At 44.2% G+C, this 20,782-nt stretch overlaps 1 protein-coding gene across 1 annotated transcript in view; it reads right to left on the reverse strand.

Moving 5' to 3' along the window:
- The window catches only part of LOC112230821 (homer protein homolog 1), a 54,861-nt gene that overhangs the window by 28,206 nt on the left and 5,873 nt on the right, over positions 1–20,782 (reverse strand). The window lies entirely within an intron of this gene.

Raw genomic sequence — 20,782 nt, forward strand, 5'->3', positions numbered from 1 at the left:
AAACTCACCACCCTGAGCCATACGAAACAAAAGTGCTGGGAGTGTGTGAGTGCTGAGGTAGGTGAGAGACACACACACAGCCTCCAGAGATCTCGACAAACATCCATTATTCACACTCTCCTGCAGCGCACTGCACTGGCCATGACTGGGAGGGGAGAACACACACACACTTAAATTCCAGTATGGATGTGCATTCTCTTCAATCCAGATGGACCTCAATTAACATTAGCAAGGAGTTTTAATACCAGCAGGAGAAAGACAAACATCACCTAGCCACAGACAGAAATCATTTACTAGAAATGAATGGACGTTACGTTTACGTTACTCAAACTGCTGGGTACATTAAGGTAGTAAAACAGGGGCAACGGGGATAAATGATGTTCCACTAGTCTATTCATTGCAGCTAATGTGCCCCTGCTAAGATGATAGAGAAGCGGGTCATTAAAGATGATGCATTCCCAGTACAGGGCCATTTAAACTGTTAAAGCTGCCTGATGAAAATGATTCAATGTTAAAGTGCCTCTTTTTTACTTTGATATAATGTACAGGAAAGTAGCATTTACGTTCAACCCATAGAAGCGGACTGGATTGTTGGTCTCCGTGTGGTACTTAGAGGATGAGAGAGAGAGAGAGAGAGAGAGAGACGCAGAGGAAAGGCTGTGCGACCACTGCACTACCGCAGAACCAGAGACGGCACTGCATTTCCTGACAAAGTGTCAGAAATATAAAACAATTTGTTTCATTTCCCCAAATTTGAACGCCTTATTCAAGGTTTCAAAGACCTCTCTGATGAGGATAGGCTACCTGTCCTGTCGAGGGAGGACACAGAGCTGTGGGTTGGCAGCGTACTACATTGAAGACCTCTCTGATGAGGATAGGCTACCTGTCCTGTTGGGGGAGGACACAGAGCTGTGGGTTGGCAGCGTACTACATCAAAGACCTCTCTGATGAGGACAGGCTACCTGTCCTGTTGGGGGAGGACACAGAGCTGTGGGTTGGCAGCGTACTACATCAAAGACCTCTCTGATGAGGATAGGCTACCTGTCCTGTCGAGGGAGGACACAGAGCTGTGGGTTGGCAGCGTACTACATTGAAGACCTCTCTGATGAGGATAGGCTACCTGTCCTGTTGGGGGAGGACACAGAGCTGTGGGTTGGCAGCGTACTACATTGAAGACCTCTCTGATGAGGATAGGCTACCTGTCCTGTCGAGGGAGGACACAGGGCTGTGGGTTGGCAGCGTACTTCACTACATTGCTGCCTGCAGTAAGATGAGGGACAGTGTCTGACAGACCAACCAACCTGCACATGTCCTCTATGCTTATTGTTATTTTGACCCTTGGTTATTGTTGTTACTGTTGTCCCATTGACAATGTTGATTCTAATGATTTGAATATTGTAAATATCCAAAGTAAGCTTTGGCAATCTGTACATTGTTTACGTCATGCTAATAAAGCACATTGAATTGACAGAGACAGAGAGGGGAAACTGCTGAGTGAGAGGGAGAAAGACTGAGTACTGGGTGAATTCTATTATCTCTATTGTCCCCCTCTATGAGAGGGAGGGGGGGGTGAGAGAGAGACAGGAAGACAGACAAAGAGAGAGAGACACAGACAGACAGACAGACAGAGACAGTCAGACAGAGACAGACAGACAGACAGACAGACAGACAGATGAGCTCCCACACATTAGCATGTTTTTTTTAAAATAGACAGACAAACTTGGATTTTTTGGCACATATGCAGGATTCTACCGTAAACTCCAAATCAAAGCACCAAACCTACAACCTGATTTTGAACAGAATGACCTAGAATGTTTCCTACACCCAAGGATTATTATTCCCAAGCTAAACATCAAATGCTCTGTCAAACAAACAGAAACCTGAAAACCACCATCCAACCTGGAACTGAGTGAGTAATGCTTCGTCCAAAACTATTTTTCACTTTCAAAAGCCAAGAAGAAAAATACATTACAATGATATACACTGCTCAAAAAGATAAAGGGAACACTAAAATAACACATCCTAGATCTGAATGAATTAAATATTCTTATTAAATACTTTTTTCTTTACATAGTTGAATGTGCTGACAACAAAAATCACACAAAAATGATCAATGGAAATCAAATTTATCAACCCATGGAGGTCTGGATTTGGAGTCACACTCAAAATTAAAGTGGAAAAACACACTACAGGCTGATCCAACTTTGATGTAATGTCCTTAAAACAAGTCAAAATGAGGCTCAGTAGTGTGTGTGGCCTCCACGTGCCTGTATGACCTCCCTACAATGCCTGGGCATGCTCCTGATGAGGTGGCGATGGTCTCCTGAGGGATCTCGTCCCAGACCTGGACTAAAGCATCCGCCAACTCCTGGACAGTCTGTTGGTGGATGGAGCGAGACATGATGTCCCAGATGTGCTCAATTGGATTCAGGTCTGGGGAACGGGCGGGCCAGTCCATAGCATCAATGCCTTCCTCTTGCAGGAACTGCTGACACACTCCAGCCACATGAGGTCTAGCATTGTCTTGCATTAGGAGGAACCCAGGGCCAACCGCACCAGCATATGGTCTCACAAGGGGTCTGAGGATCTCATCTCGTTACCTAATGGCAGTCAGGCTACCTCTGGCGAGCACATGGAGGGCTGTGCGTCCCCCCAAAGAAATACCACCCCACACCATGACTGACCCACCGCCAAACCGGTCATGCTGGAGGATGTTGCAGGCAGCAGAACGTTCTCCACGGCGTCTCCAGACTGTCACGTCTGTCACATGTGCTCAGTGTGGACCTGCTTTCATCTGTGAAGAACACAGGGCGCTAGTGGAGAATTTGCCAATCTTGGTGTTCTCGGGCAAATGCCAAACGTCCTGCACGGTGTTGGGCTGTAAGAACAAACCCGACCTGTGGACGTCGGGCCCTCATTACCACCCTCATGGAGTCTGTTTCTGACCGTTTGAGCAGACACATGCACATTTGTGGCCTGCTGGAGGTCATTTTGCAGGGCTCTGGCAGTGCTCCTTCTGCTCCTCCTTGCACAAAGGCGAAGGTAGCGGTCCTGCTGCTGGGTTGTTGCCCTCCTACGGCCTCCTCCACGTCTCCTGATGTACTGGCCTGTCTCCTGGTAGCGCCTCCATGCTCTGGACACTACGCTGACAGACACAGCAAACCTTCTTGCCATAGCTCGCATTGATGTGCCATCCTGGATGAGCTGCACTACCTGAGCCACTTGTGTGGGTTGTAGACTCCGTCTCATGCTACCACTAGAGTGAAAGCACCGCCAGCATTCAAAAGTGACCAAAACATCAGCCAGGAAGCATAGGAACTGAGAAGTGGTCTGTGGTCATCACCTGCAGAACCACTCCTTTATTGGGGGTGTCTTGCTAATTGCCTATAATTTCCACCTGTTTTCTATTCCATTTGCACAACAGCATGTGCAATTTATTGTAAATCAGTGTTGCTTCCTAAGTGGACAGTTTGATTTCACAGAAGTGTGATTGACTTGGAGTTAGATTGTGTTGTTTAAGTGTTGAGGCACACACACACACAACTAATTGGCAAGGGCACTAGAACAGGCTGCAGCATCCGGCCTCACCCTACTAGAATCTAAAGTCAAATGTCTACTGTTTGCTGATGATCTGGTGCTTCTGTCACCAACCAAGGAGGGCCTACAGCAGCACCTAGATCTTCTGCACAGATTCTGCCAGATCTGGGCCCTGACAGTTAATCTCAGAAAGACCAAAATAAGGGTGTTCCAAAAAATAATACTTGAATCAGTCATAGAGTAGTCCCATTGCCCTTTATGGTTGTGAGGTCTGGGGTCCGCTCATCAACCAACGATTCACAAAATGGGTCAAACACCAAATTGAGACTCTGCATGCAGAATTCTGCAAAAATCTCCTCCGTGTACAACATTAAACACCAAATAATGTATGCAGAGCAGAATTAGGCCGATGCCCGATAATTATCAAAATCCAGAAAAGAGACGTTATATTCTACAACCACCTAAACGGAAGTGATTCCCAAACCTTCCATAACAAGCTACAGACAAACAAACACACCCTACAGAGAGATAGATGGCATCTATCTGGAAACAAGGCCCCTGAGCAAGCTGGCCCTGGGGCTCTGTTCACAAACACACCCTACAGAGAGATAGATGGCATCTATCTGGAAACAAGGCCCCTGAGCAAGCTGGCCCTGGGGCTCTGTTCACAAACACAAACAGAACCCCAAGACAGCAACACAATTACACCCAACCAAATCATGAGAAAACAAAAAGATAATTACTTGACACATTGGAAAGAATGAACAAAACCACAGAGCAAACTAGAATGGTATATGGCCCTAAACAGAGAGTACACAGTGGCAGAATACCTGACCACTGTGACTGACCCAAACTTAAGGACAGCTTTGACAATGTACAGACTCAGTGAGCATAGCCTTGCTATTGAGAAATGCCGCCGTAGGCAGACCTGGCTCTCAAGAGAAGACAGGCTATGTGCACACTGCCCACAAAATGAGGTGGAAACTGAGCTGCACTTCCTAACCTCCTGCCAAATGTATGACCATATTAGAGACACATATTTCCCTCAGATTACACAGATCCAAAGAATTTGAAAACAAACCCAATTTTGATAAACTCCCACATCTACTGGGTGAAATACCACAGTGTGCCATCACAGCAGCGAGATGTGACCTGCAGTCTCAAGAAAAGGGCAACCAGTGAAGAATAAACACCATTGTAAATACAACCCATATTTATGTTTATTTATTTTCCCTTTTGTACATTAACTATTTGCACATTGTTACAACACTGTACATTTGAAATGTCTTTATTCTTTTGGAACTTCTGTGAGTGTAATGTTTACTGTTCATTTTATATTGTTTATTTCACTTTTGTTGATTATATATTTCACTTGCTTTGGCAATGTAAACATACAGTGCATTTGGAAAGTACTCAGACCCCTTCACTTTTTCCACATTGTGTTATGTTACAGCCTTGTTCTAAAATGGATTAAACAAATGTGTTTCCTCATCAATCTACAGACAATATCCCATAATGACAAAGTGAAAACATGTTTATAGAAAACAGAAATACCTTATTTACATACGTATTCAGATTCTTTGCTGTGAGACTTGAAATTGAGCTCAGGTGCATCCTGTTTCCATTGATCATCTTTGAGATGTTTCTACAACTTGATTGGAGTCCACCTGTGGTACATTCAATTGATTGGACATGATTTGAAAAAGGCACTCACCTGTGTATATAAGGTCCCACAGTTGACGGTGCATGTCAGAGCAAAAACCAAGCCATGAGGTCGAAGGAAATGTCTGGAGAGCTCCAAGACAGGATGTGTGGAGGCGAACATCTGGGAAAGGGTACCAAAATATTTCTGCAGCATTGAAGGTCAACAAGAACACAGAGGCCTGCATCATTATTAAAATGGAAGAAGTTTGGAACCACCAAGATTCTTGCTAGAGCTGGCCACCCTGCCAAACTGAGCAATCGAGGGTGAAGGGCCTTGGTCAGGGAGGTGACCAAGAACCCGATGGTCCTCTGACAGAGCTCCAGTGTTCCTCTGTGGAGATGGGAGAATCTTCCAGAAGGACAACCATCTCTCCAGCACTCCACCAATCAGGTCTTTATGGTAGAGTGGCCAGACGGAAGCCACTCCTCAGTAAAAGGAACATGACGGCCCAGTTGCAGTTTGCCAAAAGGCCCCTAAAGACTCTCAGACCATCAGAAACAACATTCTCTGGTCTGATGAAACCAAGATTAAACTCTTTAGCCTGAATAACAAGCATCACGTCTGGAGGAAATCTGACACCACTCATCACCTGGCCAATACCATCCCTATGCTGCAGCATGGTGGTGGCAGCATCATGCTGTGGGGATGTTTTTCAGCAGCAGGGACTGGGAGACTAGTCAGGATCGAGGGAAAGATGAGCGGAGCAAAGTACAGAGAGATCCTTGATGAAAACCTGCTCCAGAGCACTCAGGAGCTCAGACTGGGGTGAAGGTTCACCTTCCAACAGGACAACGGCCCTAAGCACACAGCCAAGACAACGCAGGAGTGGTTTCGGGTCCCTGAATGTCCTTGAGTGGCCCAGCCAGAGCCCGGACTTGAGCCCGATCTAACATCTCTGGAGAGACCTGAAAATAGCTGTGCAGCGACGCTCCCCATCCAACCTGACAGAGCTTGAAAGGATCTGCAGAGAAGAATGGGAGAAACTCCCCAAATAAAGGTGTGCTAAGCTTGTAGCACCAAACCCAAGAAGACTCGAGGCTGTAATCGCTGCCAAAGGTGCTTCAACAAGTACTGAGTAAAGGGTCTGAACACTTGCCTGTGTGTGTGTTTGGTTTTACTATCCTTGTGGGGACCAGAAGTCCTCAAAATGACAGTAAAACAAGCAGAATTCAGACATTTCGCCAGTCCCCGAAAGGAAAAAGGCTACTTTAGGCTTAAGGGTTAGGTTTAAGGTAACAATTATGGTTAGGTTTAGGAGTTAGGGTTAGGTTAAGATTTATGGGGTTGGGGTTAGGTTAAGGGAAAATAGGATTTTGAATGGGAATCAATTGTTTGGTCCCCACAAGGACAGTAAAACGAACTTGTGTGTGTGTGTGTGTGTGTGTGGGTGGTGGTGATAAGATAAGGCAGAAATCCGCAGTTTTAAAAGCAACCAAAGTGAAGGCAGATATGCTAATTTCCCTCCACTTTTAAGAAGATGGATGAACAATGAGAGCCCACACACAGACACACATCGCTCCTCCATCACTACACCTCCTACTACACCACACACAGGAGAAAGGGGGAAATATGACCAGGTTAAGGTATGAAGGCTGAGCACTGATTCTGCCATAGTTAAAAGTAAGGTGGAGCTTTTACACAGAAAAAGGACAATACAGATTACAAGAATAAAAGCCATTACTGTTATATTTGTGATCGACTTGGTTTGAATCTGGGTCTCCTACGCACCATGGGACCGTGTTAGCCCGCTGAGCTAAAGCCTCGGCATTAGGCCTGGGAGCTAATGCAAGTCTGGTTCACAAAACCACCTCTGTTACATATCTCTCAAGTGAATGAGTGGATGTGGTTATGCAAACAGTCCAGCAGGGGGCAGATGTCCATATGAGTAAAGCTGAAGTAACAGTAACGTGATATAAGAGAAGAAGTGACCTGGGAGTACCTGGGCCCACATACACAGATCAGACAACTGGCCAGATCCTGTGGCCCTGGCCTGCTTCCAAACATAACATACACTACATATACAAAAGTATGTGGTCACCCCTTCAAATAAGTGGATTCGGCTATTTCAGGCACACCTGTTGTTGACAGGTGTATAAAATCGAGCACAAACACACATGCAATCTCCATAGACAAACATTGGCAGTAGAATGGCCTTATTGAAGAGCTCAGTGACTTTCAACGTGGTACCGTCATAGGAAGCCACCTTTCCAACAAGTCATTTGGTCAAATTTCTGCCCTGCTAGAGCTGCCCAGGTCAACTGAAAGTACTGTTATTGTGAAGTGGAAACGTCTAGGAGCAACAACGACTCAGCCGCGAAGTGGTAGGCCACACAAGCTCACAGAATGGGGCAGCCGAGTGCTGAAGCGTGTAAAAATCGTATGTCAACACTCACTACCGAGTTCCAAACTGCCTCTGGAAGCAACGTCAGCACAAGAACTGTTCGTCGGGAGCTTTTAGAAATGGGTTTCCACGGCCGAGCAGCCTCACACAAGCCTAACATCACCATGAGCAATGCCAAGCGTCGGCTAGAGTGGTGTAAAGCTCGCCGCCAACTCGGGAGCAGTGGAAACGCGTTCTCTGGAGTGGTGAATCACACTTCACCATTTGGCAGTCCAAAGGACGAATCTGGGTTTGGCGGATGCCAGTAGAACGCTACCTGCCCCAATGCATAGTGCCAACTGTAAAGCTTGGTGGAGGAGGAATAATGGTCTGGGGCTGTTTTTCATGGTTCGGGCTAGGCCCCTTAGTTCCAGTGAAGGGAAATCTTAACCCTACAGCATACAATGACATTCTAGACAATTCTGTGCTTTCAACTTTGTTGGGGAAGGCCCTTTCCTGTTTCAGCACGACAATGTCCCAGTACACAAAGCGAGGTCCATACAGAAATGGTTTGTCGAGATCTGTGTGGAACGACCTTGACTGGACTGCACAGAGCCCTGACCTTAACCCCATTGAACACCTTTGGGATAAACTGGACCACAGACAGCCTAATCGCACAACATCAGTGCCCGACCTCACTAATGCTCTTGTGGCTGAATGGAAGCAAGTCCCCATAGCAACGTTCCAACATCTAGTGGCATGTTGGTTGGATGTCCTTTGGGTGGCGGACCATTCTTGATACACACAGAAAACTGTTAAGCGTGAAAAACCCTGCAGCGGTGGAGTTCTTGACACAATCAAACCGGTGCGCCAGGCACCTACTAACATATGCCGTTCAAAGGAACGTCAATCCTTTTACCCTCTGAATGGCACACATTCTATGTCTCAATTGTCTCAAGGATGAAAAATCCTTATTTAACCTGTCTCTTCGTATTTATCTACACCAGGGATCATCAACTAGATTCAGCCGGGGGGATATAATTACAAATATTTGACTAAAACATAATAATTTCAAACCTTGCTCACATTTGTATACGACCACATGTCTCTCTATTGGGGAATACTTGGAATACTTGGAATACTTTGGAAGAAAATCAAAAATCACTGATTTCCTGGTGTTTAAAAAATGTCCAACAATGAAAATTGTCTACACTGATTGAAGTGGATTTAACACGTGACATCGATAGGGGATCGTAGCTTTCACCCGGATTCACCTGGTCAGTCTATGTCATGGAAAGAGCAGGTGTTCCTAATGCTTTGTATACTCAGTGTATATTAAGAGCATGATGAAGAGTGAGATGGAGAGGAACAGAGAGAGCTAGAAGAAAAGAGATGAAAAGAGAGCAAGTGTTCATTTCAGATAATGTGACTGCACTCTTCCAGACCCCTGTGTAAAACTGAACTAGTATTAAAAAAAATAGAAACCTCTGGACATGAAAGAACACATTGTTCTCATAATTGGTTCTGTTAGGAGATGTAGAGGCCTTACTTGTTTTATTATGGATCGCATTTCATCATGGCAGCAAATCGCACCTCAATCACGAGCCATTTGAATGTATTCTCCTCGATAAGAGAGAAGTGAGGAGCAGGAGCCCCAGTTAAGAAAGTACGGACATAGTACCAACTTACACACACACACACACACACACACACACACACACACACACACACGAATGAAGCCTTTCTGGTTGAATGAAGGGAAAAATACCAAAACATGGTGTTGTTGTTTCTAATGATAACCTTGTTTTGAGGTAAAACAAACACTGTTGAAAAACAACAAGCCAGTGGATATTATCACTGTGTTGACGATCAAACAGGAGAGCTTCTCTACGGGGACGACACGGTTGTCATGTGCGTATGACAGGCCAACGCCTGAACTCTGCTGGCTAGTTTGCCAACATACTAAAACAGGAAAGCGCCAGGCTTGTGTCCGTCTGTCCTTTGGGACATGACGTCATGTCCCTGCATCCTTTGGTTACCGTCTTGGTTACCCACGGATGATGATCACAACATGCAAAGCATAATGACTTCCTCCTCCTGGTGTAGTATCAGTCATCCCTACAAAATCAGCTCAACTCAAACCGCCTACCAAATCTGCCAGTCTTAGCTGTAGGCTACTCGGCAGGTAACCATAGTGGTTAGAGCGATCGAATCCCCGAGCAGACAAGGTAAAAAAAATAAAAATGTTATTCTGCCCCTGAGCAAGGCAGTCAACCCACTGCTCCCCGGGTGCCGAAGACGTGGATGTCGATTATGGCACTCTCTGATTCAGAGGTCGAGTTAAACGCGGAAGACACATTTCAGTTGATTGCATTCAGTTGTACATCCCCTTTCTCCTCACGTTAGCCTTGACTGGAGCGGCAACGCCACGATTCTTCTTGTAGAGCCACTTACATTAAAACTAACTATTGAGAGCAGACATTGTAAAGGCTACCAAGACTTTCTGCTTTTCATCCGCTACCTACATGTACATATTACCTCAATCAATCATCCCAACTACCTCGTAACGCAGTGCACTAACCTGGTACCGGTACTCCTTGTACATAGCCTCGTTATTGTTGTTTTATTGTGTTTCTTTACTTGTTCATTTTCATACTTTTTAAGTGCATTGTTGGGGAAGGGCTCGTAAGTAAGCATTTCCCAGTGAAGTCTACACTTGTATTCAGCGCATGTGACAAATACAACTTGATAGTGTCAGACAATCTGAGGGATGGGTGCAGATCCACAGACCAGAGGTTGAGAAGCAGTCAAGAGCAACAGTTTGAGACACGTTCGGGTTGTGGTTTCCATCTATAGTCCTCTCTAATGAACACTGACATAAAATTTAAAAAATACTTGGCATTGAAAAAAAAACCTTGGTTGGACTAAGTTGACTGAACCATGAGTGAGAGTGCCCCTGGGGAGCAGCCCTGGCCTGGCCAAACTGAGCTCTTCCTGGGCTTGCAAGCCTCAGGGTCTCTCCTCCCCTCTGGAACTTTCACACAGCTCAGCCTCACCGTCCAAGCCAGCAGTCACTCAACAAAGACAAACACTATTATAGTTAAGATTCTTCTGTCTGCAATAAACCCCCACAAATGAAGCCTCCAGTATGGCAGCCAGGCGTTGTGCCTTTAAAACGGGTCTCATTTCATAGCGATTCGGTCCTTCGATGACTATCTGCTGGGTGAGAAGAGAAGTCTGCAGGGGAAAGCCCAATTAATTGCTCGGCGGTGGCTCAGAGCGGGTCTCATTCTCACGGCATACCAGGCTTCTTCTGTAGGACAGCGTGAATGTTCGCCTCCCTGTTTTAACTAGTTAATTAAGTTAGCAGAGTGGAGTGGTGGGGGTTTGGCAGCCTGTCATTTAACACAGACTGGTGTAATCAGAGTGGTGATGTGTGATGGGAGGGTGGACTGTTAACTGTACTTTATGACTCACACTAGATCAGACTGCAGAGCACAGCTACAGTGGAGTCAGGCTGTGTATGGAAGGTCTGTGAGCAGTAATGTAGAGCCAATGGAAATATAATATTGACGTGTTGTATTGGGTACGAACCCATGGCCTTCATTACCCTTTTCCCCATCGCCACGTCTCTCTGTTGTCCTTAATGTTTCAACTCGACTTGAGTCGCTGTTTTCATACAGCGACTCAACATACCGACATCAATTGCCATTACACCCACTTCCTCCTGAAGCAAACACTCCCTGTTATCTATCCATCAGTGCCCAGGTGTGTGTGTGTGTGTGTGTTTTCGTGCGAGGGCCTCTTGTCCCTACCACAATGGACAGTTTTGTGGCATGCAAAGCTCAATGACTGGGAGCTGCACCAGAGGAATCTTGACCACAGACGATGTAATCAAATCAGCAGTCCACTTACCACCGTTTAGAATCCCTGTCACACTCAACCCTTATAGAGCCGGATGTCCAGGAAGCATCATTCACTTCCTGTTTTCTGAAGTTGTGTTCAGAAATCCAGGTCATATTTAGAAAAGTCATACGGCACATATGAACAGGATTACTAGATCATATTAAAATGTGCTTCCTGAGATGTTGAAACACTTCTCCAAGGAAATTGCGAGATCTGATCATCTGCACTAGGCAGTGCGGCTGTGTTAGAGACGGGTTGCAAACTCCACCAATCACTCGTTAAAAATAATAATAATAATATCCCTGCTTGCCTGCATTACAAATGTAGCTGCTGCCTGGTTGCCAAGGCAACGTCCACATGACTCAGGGCCGGTCAGGAGCTGCTAGCATCCTCCAACCCCCTCTCTCCCTCCCACATGCTCTCTAAGCCAATCACAAGGCAGCATGTCCCATACACGATAAACCCACTCACAGAGGGAGAGTATGGGGCTTTGCTTGGCGCAGCCTGCGGTTTAAAATACCCATATGACAGGCTAAGGCCTGGCCTTTGGATACACAGGCTGAAGATATTGGCACAACCTCTGGTTTAAAATACCCATATGCTAAGGCCCGGTTTGTGATCTGTGTGGTTCTGGTGACACACACACACATGGCGGGTAGTTTGTGGTTTGTGTGGACTCTTCTGATCCCTCTCTCTCTCTCTCTCCCGATAGTCTCTCTCGCTCTCTCCATCTCTCCTGTCGTTTGCTCAGGGTCAGTGGAGTATTGACAGCTGGAGCCCAGTGAAGATGTCTGGCTTTCCTCCAATAATGCCGCATTTCCATGGAGACTTACCCCCACATCGGCGTGTCGCCAGTGTTTTTCTGTTAATGTACGCTCCAGTGTAATTGTGTTTCTATTAGGAGAGTGACGCTAGGACCTGGGGGAGAGCAGAATCAACAGCCTCGGCAACATCAAGACAGTCTCCTGATCAGAAGGTGTTAAGTTCAGTTAGCCATTGTTATGTAAATAGTAGCTGAAAAGGACCAGTGGCCTGGCTTCGGCCCCAGGTGAAATCCGGTCCGCCGGAGCCATGGCCCAGCGAGACACGGGTGCCAGCCAGCATAGATGGAAACAGAAAAGTCTGGGGCAAATCCTGTATTGAAATATGGCTCTCGCTCTTAATTCCCCCACCTGTAGTTAAGTGTTCCACCTCTGGGGACACTGCCATGGGTAGTAGTCAGGAGGGATCTGCTCGGAGGTTTCCTTCTTAATACCTTCACAGTGCAATCTCTTCCCGTTTTGTCAATGAAACTGTACTTCATGCTTCTAAAAGGGCCATTCGGCATCCTCAGCTTCAGACTGGCATTAGCCATGGGTAAGATGATTGACACAGGGCAGGAGCCAGGAAGGGCCTTGGCTATGCCTAGTGTAGCTGTGGTAAGTCTGGTTGTGATGTCCGTTTTCAGTAAGGACACAGTGGGGTTTTCAAAACAAGGTGCTCCCGACTCTGACCATCCACTTAGTGTCTGACAGTAACTGCCTTGTCCAACACTGGCACCCTGTACGATGAGATGATTTGGAGATCATTTCTACTCAGTCGGAGGACAGGGGAGAAGGTTTTTAAAAATAAAAAAAAAGAAGGCAGGACAGGCAGCACTGACATACTTCTGCACGTATGAACAACATAAGGTTTGGGTTAAAGTAGCTGAACCAGATAAGGGCAGGGCAGACGATGTGAATTAGTTCCGTTGATGATGGAGGAATCATAGTTTGAGGAATCATTTGTGGAACACTTTACCCTCCAGAATAGTTATAAAGTTATGCCAACAAAACAAAACAAAATTAGAACACACTCTTGTCACCTCACTATTTCAATACAACTACTGTATACTAATTATTGTTAATCCAATATATCTGACTGTTTATGACACCTCCTGAGAGTACTTTAGGCTGCTGAGGTGCCAAGTTTCAGGCTGGTTTACATTCATTCATTCGTTATGCAGAACAGAAGCCTTGCACTAAAACGCTGTAGCAGCCAACTCTCTGACAGGCCTAATTTAAGAAGAGGGCACACTTTGAAGAAAGACACATTATTTGACTTCTTTTTTTTGTCAGGCTCTTTATGGGTTCGTCAGTTCACCCTAAAATCAAAGTTGGTCATATAAAGTCGAATTTAGTCCCTTTTTATCCCAGTCTACCGTGTAGGTATAGGCAGATGCATCAGGCATCAGGTAGAGTTAAGGCTACATAAGATAACCGAGGCCTCTGCGATGGGTATTCCATATTCCCATGATTAGTCTGAACTGTCATTTAACTTAATGACTTCTGGGTTATTTTCTGGTATCAGTACAGTGCCTTCAGAATGTACTGACTTATTCCACATTTTCTTGTGTTACAGTCTGAAATCAAAAAAATAATCTCACCCATCTACACACAATTCCCCAAAATGACAGTGAAAACATGTTTTTTGAAATGTTTGTAAATGTATTGAAAATAAAACACAGAAATACCTAATTTACATACGTATTAACACCACAGAGTCAATACATGTTAGAATCACCACCTGGATTGTACAATATTTGCATATTCTTTTTAAAAATCTTCAAGCTCTGTTAAAGATGATTGTTGATTATTGCTAAACAGCCATTTTCAAGTCTTGCCATAAGATTTTTAAGCCGATTTAAGTCAAAACTGTAACTAGGCCACTCAGGAACATTCAATGTCGACTTGGTAAGCAAGTAAAGTGTTTATTTGGCCATGGTGTTTAAGGTTACTGTCTCCCAGTGTCTGTTGGGAAGCAGACTGAACCAGGTTTTCCTCTAGGATTTTGCCCATGCTTAGCTCAAGCATGACAAGCATACCCATAACATGATGGATGCAGCCACCACCTTGCTTGAAAATATTAAAAGTGGTACTGATGTGTTGGATTTGCCCCAAACATAACGCTTTGCATTCAGGACATGAAGCTCATTTATTTGCCACAATTATTGTAGTTTTACTTTAGTGCCTTATTGTAAACAGGATGGATGTCATCTTTGTACCTTTGGCCAAGGTGTAAACTTACGACTTCAACTGTATTGACTCAAGACGTTTCAGCCCATAATAAATTTGTACACATTTCTAAAAACATAATTCCACTTGGACATTGTGGGGTATTGTGTGGAGGCCAGTGATACACAATTTCAATTGAATCCATTTTAAATTCAGGCTGTAACACAACAAAATGTAGAAAAAGTCAAGGGGTGTGAATACTTTCTGAAAGCTCTGTACACAGTGGTCTGGGCTTAGTGACTATCATTTGTTTTTCAACAGGACAATGACCCAACACACCTCCAGGCTGTGTAAGGGCTATTTGACCAAGAAGGAGAGTGCTGCATCAGATGACCTGGCCTCCACAATCCCCCGACATCAACCAAATTGAGATGGTTTGGGAGTCGTAATGCAGAGTGAAGGAAAAGCAGCCAACAAGTGCTCAGCATATGTGGGTACTCCTTCAAAACTGTTGGAAACGCATTCCAGGTGAAGCTGGTTGAGAGAATGACAAGCATGTGCAAAGCTGTCATCAAGGTAAAGGGTGATTATTTGAAGAATCTCAAATATATTTTGATTTAACACTTTTTTGGTTACTACATGGTTCCATATGTGTTATTTCAAAGTGTTGATGTCTTCACTATTATTCTACAATGTAGAACAGAGTAAAAACAAAGAAAAACCCTTGAATGAGTAGGTGTTCTAAAACTTTTGACCGGTAGTGTATCTTCAGAAAGTATATTATGTCCGGGTATGACAGCCTCATTCTACAGTAGTTCTTAGCTTTTGCTTAGCCACCGGAACAAATATTAGACAAATGTATGAATTCATTTATCCATTTCAATGGAGACAGTGTCAACCCATCACAAGGCCATCACTCCAGTCGTGGATAAGATTATCACTTTCCAATGATACCACACAGATGTATTATTATCTGCCTCGAACAAGCTCTATTTTGGTGGCTTCTGGTACATTATATGGCCTTGGTTCCACCTGAAATACACAGCTAAACTACTGAATACTTTAACTTTACCTCCCAGATTGGTCAAATTAGTTGTGGTATTGAAAATGTAAGAAATCAGTATGTAGGCCTACATATTTACATGCAAGATATGAATTGCCAAAGTGTTTGTTATTCAAATGATGTATTTTATTGGCTCTGCTGCTGTGGACACTTAGGGTAAGGAAACCAATGTGTCCTTTGTGTGAACTATCCCTTTAACAGTTTGGCCTGTCAATCAATCAATGTGGTTGGAATTGTCAGAGGAGGCGGCAGGATGTTTGTGAGTCACAAAGTTGGTAGGGTTTCAGACCTGTCAATCAATGTGGGTGAGACGGAGGAAACGTGGTAGATTGTGACTATGTCACTAAACTAAATAGTCTACTCTTTCAATTGAGTTTACTGTGGCAACAACTTAAGCAAATATATTGTGCAGTAGTAGCCTTCCAGTATGCACATTAGGGAGCCAAATGAACGGCTCTCTTGATCAAAAAGAGCTGTTCGTTCATGAACTACGAATCACTAGGCTACACCAACGAGTCACTTTAGCAGTCACTGGCAAATCTCGACATGGGCTTCGAATCCTAGGAAAATACAAACAAGATCTTTGGTTTACTTGTCCCGATGTGATACCATGGACATAACTCCTGTGTAACATTTACGAATATCAAAGGGATATAGGAGATTGATTTATTCAGTCAGTTCGACACCTTTTATAAACTAGTCAAGACAAGCTGTTCTGTCGTCAAATCGACTCCGTGGCTGGCTATAGGCCTAGGAAAACGCCAAAGAAAATACAGGAATGTGCCACAAAACAAGAATGAAGTGGATTTCAACTCATCGTTACCACTTACATGACACGTGTAAATTCACTCACAGGAGACGATGAAAAAGCATCATGTTCTCCCTCATCCGTGAAAAGAAATTTGACTGCAGTCAAACACAGGGCACAAAAAAAAACCACAGGTAGAGGCGAGAGGGGCGGGACAGACAGCAGACTGACAGTGTTTCCCTGTCATCGCTTTGTGATTTACAGGCACCTGTCCTATCAATAGATCACTAGACGATGATAACGTTCATTCTCGCAGGGAAAGGCCATACAGACTTTTGACTAGCAAATTGAAACTTTTAAATTGAAAGAAGCCTAGTCAAATTTATGAAGTGGAACAGTAGCCGGCTTACAATGAGCCTGTTAACCGCTGTTGAGCCGGTAGCTGGCACTTATGGGAAAACACTGCACAAATGTATTGAATTAAAACACATAACACTTAAAGCCATATGTCTATGTGTATAATCTTAGAAAACTAGAAACAAAAGGGAGGAGTAGCCGCTGTTTGATCAATTGTTCAGTGGGCATTTGGAAGCTATAGGGCAATTCCACTGCAAAGGAATTATGCCACTTTAAAAATGTATGCTAAACAACAACAAAAAACATTGCTTTCAAAGTTTAAAGGCCAACTGCCCCTTAAAACCAACTCCTCTGGTTTTAAACGTGGCGTCAATGAGTCAGAAACGTTAGTGTCAAAATTGACTACAAAGTATAAATAGGATCATTTGTCATAGTGAGTCTCGCCCAAACCGAGTTTTGTAAAAGTGAGTTTGTCACGACTTATTAATTACATACCAAATTGCCCAACAAGACACAACAAGACAACACGTGGTATGCTCCCAGCTGCCAAGTGAACATTTGTCGTCAAGTCTGCATATGGATGCAGCGCACGCACATTTCACTCAACAAATAGGAGTGAAAATGGGCTTCCATAAAGTTTGCACAAACTTCCAATGCATTTCAACAATATTGCCAGAAATGGATTGAAAACCGTCAAACCACTGGTGTTGGCGAGTGCGTTAGCTAAGTAGCTAGCTAGTAACTACTTTTGGTTCTACAACATTATTTGATCATGTTAGCGAGCCAGGCTAGCTATGAGAAGATCAATAACAACACTGTCCAGTGGGGTTTGTTCTTGGAACAAACTGTCTGGAGGGAGAAAACGGCAGAAGTGGATGTTATGTTTGAATCAGATGGTGTGTCGAGTGGAGATGAGTGAGAAGAATTGGATTACCGTGGCGAATGCAAAAGGAAATAAGAAATCCAAGCCTAGTTCTGATTCATTTTTTGTTCTGAGTAAGGGTTTTGTGTATCTATGGAACAGAAGGAGCGTACTCTGCGCTTCAAGAAGATATAGGATAGGAATGTGTCCTGTTATCTCTGGGGTGGTCATAGAAGTAAAAGCAAAGGATATACACTACATGACCAAAAGTATTTGGACACCTGCTCGTCTAATATCTCATACAGAAATCATGGGCATTAATATGGAGTTGGTCCCCCTTTGCTGATATAACAGCCTCCACTCTTCTGGAAAGGCTTTTCACTAGATGTTAGAACATTGCTGCAGGGACTTGCTTCCATTCAGCCACAAAAGCATTTGTGAGGTCGGGCACTGATGTTGGGCTATTAGGCCTAGCTCGCTGTCCACGTTCCAATTTATACCAAAGGTATAATCGGCTGGAGTGGTGAATCTAAAACAAAAATCCAGAAAATCACATTCTATGATTTTTAAGTCATTTGCATTTTATTGCATGACATAAGTATTTGATACATCAGAAAATGCAGAACTTAATATTTGGTACAGAATTGCAATTATAGATACATTTCCATACGTTTCCTGTAGTTCTTGACCAGGTTTGCACACACTGCAGCAGGGATTTTGGCCCACTCCTCCATACAGACCTTCTCCAGATCCTTCAGGATTCGGGGCTGTCGCTGGGCAATACGGACTTTCAGCTCCCTCCAAAGATTGTCTATTGGGTTCAGGTCTGGAGACTGGCTAGGCCACTCCAGGACCTTGAGATGCTTCTTACGGAGCCACTCCTTAGTTGCCCTGGCTGTGTGTTTCGGGTCGTTGTCATGTTGGAAGACCCAGCCATGACCCATCTTCAATGCTCTTACCGAGGGAAGGAGGTTGTTGGCCAAGATCTTGCGATACATGGCCCCATCCAACCTCCCCTCAATACGGTGCAGTCGTCCTGTCCCTTTTGCAGAAAAGTATCCCCAAAGAATGATGTTTCCACCTCCATGCTTCACGGTTGGGATGGTGTTCTTGGGGTTGTACTCATCCTTCTTCTTCCTCCAAACATGGTAGGTGGAGTTTAGACCAGAAATCTCTATTTTTGTCTCATCAGACCACATGACCTTCTCCCATTCCTCCTCTGGATCATCCAAATGGTCATTGGCAAACATCAGACGGGCCTAGACATGCGCTGGCTTGAGCAGGGGGACCTTGCGTGCCCTGCAGGATTTTAATCCATGATGGCGTAGTGTGATACTAATGGTTTTCTTTGAGACTGTGGTCCCAGCTCTCTTCAGGTCATTAACCAGGTCCTGCCGTGTAGTTCTGGCCTGATCCCTCACCTTCCTCATGATCATTGATGCTCCACGAGGTGAGATCTTGCATGGAGCCCCAGACCAAGGGTGATTGACCGTCATCTTGAACTTCTTCCATTTCCTAATAATTGTGCCAACAGTTGTTGCCTTCTCACCAAGCTGCTTGCCTATTGTCCTGTAGCCCATCCCAGCCTTGTGCAGGTCTAGAATTTTATCCCTGATGTCCTTACACAGCTCTCTGGTCTTGGCCATTATGGAGAGGTTGGAGTCTGTTTGATTGAGTGTTTGAATAAGTGTCTTTTATAAAGGTAAGGAATTCCTACAGGTTCAGTTAATACAGGTAATGAGTGGAGAACAAGAGGGATTCTTAAAGAAAAACTAACAGGTCTGTGAGAGCCGGAATTCTTACTGGTTGGTAGGTGATCAAATACTTATGTCATGCAATAAATTGCAAATTAATTACTTAAAAATCATACAATGTGATTTTTCTGGATTTTTGTTTTAGATTCCGTCTCTCACAGTTGAAGTGTACCTATGATAAAAATTACAGACCTCTACATGCTTTGTAAGTAGGAAAACCTGCAAAATCGGCAGTGTATCAAATACTTGTTCTCCCCACTATACATATACACTGCTCAAAAAAATAAAGGGAACACTTAAACAACACAATGTAACTCCAAGTCAATCACACTTCTGTGAAATCAAACTGTCCACTGAGGAAGCAACACTGATTGACAATAAATTTCACATGCTGTTGTGCAAAATGGAATAGACAACAGGTGGAAATTATAGGCAATTAGAAAGACACCCCCAATAAAGGAGTGGTTCTGCAGGTGGTGACCACAGACCACTTCTCTCATTCAGATCTAGGATGTGTTATTTTAGTGTTCCCTTTCTTTTTTTGAGCAGTGTATATATTTTTTTACATTTGGTTTCCATGTGTTTGATGCCATTTCATTTGCTCCCCTCAGCAGTATCCACTGATGTAGACGGGAGGGGTATCGATTGCCAGCTGGGCCTAAATGCTGCAATTGTGATGTGTCCTGTTAGGCTGAAGGAGACGGAGGTGGTAAGAATAAGGGCCGTCCAGCAAGTCTCTTCTGCGGAGGCGGTGAGAAGAAAGGAGTGAAGTTGAATAAATAAATGGTAGGAGGAGTAGAGACACCAGATAATATTCCTTGTCAACAGAGGGATCCTGACATGTTGCATGTGAAGAAAGTGGACTTTGTATTAGAGGCCGACCGATAATCGGCATGGCCGATTTAATTCGGGCTGATTTCAAGTTTTCATACCAAATCGGTAATCGGCATTTTTGGATGCCGATTACATTGCATTCCGCGAGAGAACTGCGTGGCAGGCTGACCACCTGTTACGCGAGTGCAAGTTGCTAGCTACCTTTAAACTTCTCTTATAAAAAACAATCAATCTTCACAATCACTAGTTAACCTAGTAATATCATCAACCATGTGTAATTAACTAACTTGTTCTGCATTGCCTGTTCATTTATCATCGAATCCAACTTCGCCAAACGGGATGATTTCAAAAGCACAACCGTTGCATGAAATGTACCTAAAACATCAACGCCTTTCCTCAAAATCAATACACAGAAGTATATTTTTTTAAACCTGCATATTTAGTTCAAAGAAATTCACGTTAGCAGGCAATATTAACTAGGGGAATTGTCTCACTTCTCTTGCGTTCATCGCAGAGTCAGGATATATGCAACAGTTTGGGCCCCCTGGCTCGTTGTGAACTAATTTGCCAGAATTTTACGTAATTATGACTTAACATTGAAGGTTGTGCAATGTAACAGCAATATTTAGACTTAGGGATGCCACCCGTTCGATAAAATCCGGAACGGTTCCGTATTTCACTGAAAGAATAAACATTTGTTTTCAAAATGATAGTTTCCGGATTT

Source organism: Oncorhynchus tshawytscha, linkage group LG33 (assembly GCF_018296145.1).
Source record: "Oncorhynchus tshawytscha isolate Ot180627B linkage group LG33, Otsh_v2.0, whole genome shotgun sequence".
NCBI lineage: Eukaryota > Metazoa > Chordata > Actinopteri > Salmoniformes > Salmonidae > Oncorhynchus > Oncorhynchus tshawytscha.